At 39.3% G+C, this 6014-nt stretch overlaps 1 protein-coding gene across 18 annotated transcripts in view; it reads left to right on the top strand.

Moving 5' to 3' along the window:
- The window catches only part of INPP4B (inositol polyphosphate-4-phosphatase type II B), a 988233-nt gene that overhangs the window by 168584 nt on the left and 813635 nt on the right, over positions 1 to 6014 (top strand). The gene's annotated exons all lie outside the window — the stretch shown is intronic.

Below are 6014 nucleotides of genomic sequence, written 5' to 3' on the forward strand. Positions count from 1 at the left end.
ATTGTAGGCAATCCGGGCTACTGAATGTCACTGTGTGTAATCTACTGTGCATGTTGCTGAGAAGAATACAAGGATAAACCCTAAGGAGACATCATTCTCATCACATCTCAGTGGATGGTTGCGTTTTTTGGTCTTGCTCCTTCCAATATATCTTTTGCACTGTTAACCAGGGGAACACATGCATCTGGCCATGTGTTCTCCCTGCTGAAAGATATTCTGGCTCCACGCCACTCCAATATGAACTCTCAACTTGGTAGCATAAACTGTCCAGGCCCTTAATAGTTTGATTATTGCCTTCCCACTCCCACACTACCTTTGCTCTTTGAATATTACTCTTCATTTTAGCAACATACTGTTCTCCAAACTCATCTTTGTGCTACTTTACACATTTATTAATTTGCACATGCTTTTGCCTCCTCCTGGAATACTTGTCTTCTCTGTTCCTATGTTCTGTTTTAAAAATTGATGTAAGACATCACCTCTTTTGGGAAGTTGATGCCTTTTTGTTTCCTTTATACTTCTGTATATCCCATGTTTCACGTCTCCCTTACAATATTTGCTACCATGGAAGGCAATCGCTCTGGCTAATAAGCAAAATCAGCACTCAATGTTTGTTGGATCATGTTGAGTTGAATTAATGGTGCATACACATCATTTCTAGCTACCTGCAAACACAAAAAAATTATAGCAAAGCAAAAACAACAGCTCATGCAACATCACAGTCATGTATCGAAGCATCAACTCTGATTTTTTGTTGGATGAACATGTTGGGGGCAGACATGTAATGAGAATGGCAGTCCTTGGAAATGAGGCTACTCACCCTGTTTAAACTCTAGGACGACTTCACATTTGAATTTTTCTCTCTCTGCCTCACTCTCCAGCTTGTTTCTTTTTCTTTCCTTTTCTTTTTTTTGTTTGTTTTTCAAAACAGGGTATTGCTCTGTTGCCTGGGCTGGAGTGCAGTGGCATGATGTTGGCTCACTGCAACCTCTGACTCCCAGGTTCAAGCGATCCTCCCACATCAGCTTCTTGAGCAGCTAGGACTACAGGCATGCACCACCTGCAGGCTAAGTTTTTGTATTTTTTGTTTGTAGAGACAGGGTTTCACCATTTGTCTCAGGCTGGTCTCAACCTCCTGGGTTCAAGTGATCTACCCGTCTTGGCCTCCGAAAGTGCTGAGATTATAGGCATGAGCCACCTGCTCCTGGCCCAACTTGTTTTTTAAAATTTCATTTAGAAATGTTTTAGAGAAAGGTGTTTCTTTTTAAAAAAATATGTAAATTTTTGAAGCAATAATACATATATATATATATTCAAGTATCTGAAAATATAGTGCACACATGCATTTACATGTTTTTCCCCTCTGTTTTTAAGCAAAGATAATGACATACTTATTCATGCTCTCGCATGCCTTGACTGTTTTTTTCACTTAACAATACAGTTGAGCCTTGAACAATGTGGTATTTATGTGTGCCAATCCCTGTGCAGTTGAAAATGAATGTGTAAATTTTGATCCCCTCAAACAACTAATAGCCTACTGTTGAACAGAAGTCTTCCTGGTGAACAGTCAACTAGTACATGTATTGTATGTTATATGTATTATACACTGTGTTCTTACAATAAAGTAAGCTAGAAGAAATAAAATAATATTCTTATTAAGAAAATCATAAGAGAAAATATAATTATTACTCATTAAGTGGAATTGAATCATCACAAAGGTCTTCATCCTTATGGTCTTCACATCGAGGAGGCTGCGGAGGAGGAAGGAAAGGAAGGGCTGGTCTTGCTGTTTCAGGGATGGAAGAGGTGAAAGAACGTCTGCATGGAAGTGGACCCGTCTGTTCAAACCCATGTTGTTCAGGGGTCAACTGTAATTTTATATTCCACTACCTCACGAAATCTTATATTTATTTTGATAGTTTTCCATTGGACCTTCTTATTTTAGTTGTATAATCCTCTTATCTGCAAGTAGTTCTAGTGCTTTTTCTATTTATAGTTCTAGCTCTTTTTCTATTTATTATGTCTTTCTACTTATAATTGACTCCCTAATACACCTTATATAATGTTAAGTATTAACAGTGATTGTGGACATCCTTTTAACTTCTTTAGTGGAATGCCCCCAGTGTTTATGTACTAAGAATATTTTTCAGTGAAATTATGTTAAGGAATTAGCCATCAATTTCTATTTAGTCAAACATTTTGAAAGAATGTGTATTTATTTTTCAAATGGCTTTTTAGTGTCTATAGAGAATATCTTGTGCTTTTCATTCCCATTTGTTAATATAACCATTCAGTCATTTATCTTAAAAGGTTAATGCTATGTGCCAGGTACTATTGTAAGTGAAAGGAATACAGTGGTGAACAATACAGATAGAGTCTTGCCTTCTTAGAACGTGGCCAAGCATGGTGGCTCATGCCTGTAATCTCAGCACTTTGGGAGGCCAAGGCTGGTGGATTGCTTGAGCCTAAGAGCTCGAGAACAGACTGGGAAATGTGGCAAAACCCCATCTCTACAAAAAAATTAAAAAAATAGCTGAGTGTAGTGGCACACACCTGTAGTCCCAGCTGCTTGGGAGGCTGAGGTGGAAGGATCACCTGATTCAGGGAGGTCAAGGCTGTGGTGAGCTGTGATTGTGCCACTCTACTCCAGCCTGAGTAACAGAGTGAGACCATGTCTCAAAAACTAAGAAAACAGAAAGTAAACAAACAATATGCTGAGTCAGTTTTAGAAGGTGATACCGAAATGCTGTAGAAAGTGCTATAGCATGAAGCAAACATACAAGGAGCAGGGAAAGGGAATCAGAAGCGTCACAGTGCGGGTAGGATGGTTGTAACTTCAAGCAGTGCGGTCAGCATAAGCCTTACTGTGAGGGGGACACTTAAGTGAAATAATCAAGGAGGAGATGAAGGATCTAATCCTGTGGTTGCTTGAAGGAGGTATTCCAGACAAATAAGTCAGGCATGCTCCTCGATTGAGAATCAGCAGAGTGCCCAGTATGACCTAGAAAGAATAAGACACAGATGCAGCAGGTGCGGGATTATATAAACCATTTAGGTCAGTGTAAGAAGTTTTGGCATTACTGTGAGTGAAATGGGAAGTCTTAGGTAGGTTTAGAGTAGAAAAATGACATGATCTAACTTCAATGCTAAAGTGATACATTTATTATGAATAGTATATTTTCTATTAGAATATAGAATAAGCCGTATTTGGGTATGATGTATGCTATTCTTTTTGAAGTAATAATGGATTTTATATGCTATGATTTTAATTAATTAATTAATTTATTTATTTATTTATTTATTTATTGGAGGTGAAGTCTCACTCTGTCACCAGGCTGGAGTGCAGTGGAGCAATCTTGGCTCACTGCAACCTCTACCTCCTGGGTTCAAGCAATTCTTCTGCCTCAGCCTCCCAAAGTAGCTGGTATTACAGACATGTGCCACCATGCCCAGCTAATTGTTTTGTATTTTTAGTAGAGATAGGGTTTCACCATGTTGGCCAGGCTGATTTCAAACTTCTCACCTCAAGTGATCTGCTTGCCTCAGCCTCCCAAAGTGATGTTCTCAAGAATTTTTACATTCATAGTCATAAGTGAAATTGGTCTGGATGGTTTTTGTTTTCAGTGAGTAGTAAAATTAAAATATAAAGTGGTAGAGATAGTTTTCACCCTCTTTTATGAAAAACAAGTAGAGTCTTTGTGAACATTTTTTCCTTATATAAGAAGAAAATAAAGAACTAAAAATGATTTTACTGATAATATTCAGCAATTTCATGTCAAATTCAATTGATAAAAAAGTATTGCTGAGTATCTACTGCTTGATTATTAAATGAATATATTCTTAAAATGACACTATCTATGCCTATTAACTAATTGATGGCTCCTGCAAAAGCCCATTTTATTGTGTAAGGTTCTTTAAAGACTGGTTCTTGATGTTTCATTATTATTATTATTTTTTCTTTTTGAAACAGAGTCTCACTCTGTTGCCCAGGCTGGAATGCAATGATGTGATCTTGGCTCACGCAACCCCTGCCTCCCAGGTTCAAATGATTCTCCTCCTGAGTAGCTGGGGTTACATGCATCCACCACCAGGCCCAGCTAACTTTTTTATCTTTAGTAGAGATAAGTTTTCACTACTCGATTTCATGTTGGCCAGGCTGATCTTGAACTCCTGACCTCAGGTGATTCACTGCCTCGGCCTCCCAAAGTGCTGGGACTACAGGCGTGAGCCACCGCGCCAAGCCTGATGTTTCATTTCCTATATCCTACCTGACACTTTGTTCAACTTTATTATTGTGCACAGGGAAGATACAAATAGTCAATACCACTTTTTAAATTATTATTTTAAAAACAGACACTGAAAAGAGGAAAACGTCACTCCCAGGTTGAAAGTTGGAGTTTCTCAACCCTTGTAGGCTAAGTTAATATCTTAGCTATGCTTTCAAGGTAACTTCCATACCATCTTAGTAGGTGAGTTCTTTGAGAAAAATGCTAGAACCTTCTGAAATGCTTTAACTTCAAAAACCAGGATTCTGGCTGGGTGCATTGGCTCACGTCTGTAATCCCAGCACTTTGGGAGGCCGAGGCGGGTGGATTATGAGGTCAGGAGAGCTACCTTATCCTAGCTAACATGGTGAAACCCCGTCTCTACTAAAAATACAAAAAGCCAGGCATGTTGGCACATGCCGTAATCCCAGCTACTCAGGAGGCTGAGGCAGGAGAATAGCTTGAACCTGGAAGGCAGAGGCTGCAGTGAGCCCAGATCGTGCCATTGCACTCCAGCCTGGGTGACAGAGCAAGACTATCTCAAAAACAAAACAAAACAAAACAAAAAAAACAAACAAAACAGCAGGATTCTTAACTGAATGTGGAGTAAACAGTAAGAGATTATTTCTCTCTCCTGTTACAAGTGAGTGTGTAGGTGATTCCAGGATTCCAGGTTCACAAACACAGACCTCTGGGAAGCCTCTGTGATTCTTCAGACCATCTTTGGGTCTCTTATTCTCACCATATGGCACCAAAATATCAACATGGCTTCTCATCGGTTCTCACATTTAGGAAAAAAGGTAAAATTTTCTTCATACTTGTTTTCTCTTTTTATCGAGAAGAAAATCTTAGATATATCTTTGTTGGATATGAATAGGTCAAATGCCTACTAAACAGTCTCTGGCAAAAGGAAGTTGAATTACTGTGACTTGCAGGTACCAATCCTGATTCATTCTCTAGGGACTTGACACTTTAAAAAACCTGTTGGAGTGGGAAGGGATGTGGTGGGGTGTGGGATGTCTTTCGTGTAGGCATTCAAGTATCTGCCTCCATACCTGAAAGCCAAATCCTAGTGACCTTTGGAGAGGATGAGATCGTCTGTGATGTTTTCATTCCTGTATGTGACCAAGTCCTACCAATGATTTTCCTCATCCCTAGCAGAGTCTTTTTTAATCTGTATGTTGATGACACCTAGGTCAGTTTCTCCAGCCAAGCTCTCTTTCCTGAGATCATTTAACTGTGGAGTATTTAACACTAGAAGGTAGCACGATTTCAAAGAAACCTCACAGGACCACAACAGAATTTATTTTTTAGTCTATCCTACTCCTCCTCTTGGATTTCCTGCCTCAAATAATGGCTCTGTACCTTTCCAAATACTGAAACCAAAAATCTGGGAGTCACTCTGACTCATGCTTCCCCATTAAAACTTAGATCCATCACTGAATTTTAAGATTCTTGCCTTCTAAATATCTCTCAGAATCTTTCATTGAGATTCATCTGTACTGGTTTGATTGGGCTGGCATAATAAAATGCCACAGATTGTGTGTCTTAAACAACTGAAATTTATTTTCTCACAGTTTTAGAGCCTCGAAGTTCAAGATGAGGGAGTTGGCAGGTTTGGTTTCTGAGGCCCCTTTCCTTGGCTGGCAGATGCCTCTACTCACTGTGTCTTCATGTGGTCCTTCCTCTGTGCATGTGCAACCCCCGTGTCTCTGTGTGTATCGAAATTTCTTCTTCTTATGACTCGAG

The sequence above is a fragment of the Callithrix jacchus genome, chromosome 3, assembly GCF_049354715.1.
Source record: "Callithrix jacchus isolate 240 chromosome 3, calJac240_pri, whole genome shotgun sequence".
NCBI classification, from domain to species: domain Eukaryota; kingdom Metazoa; phylum Chordata; class Mammalia; order Primates; family Cebidae; genus Callithrix; species Callithrix jacchus.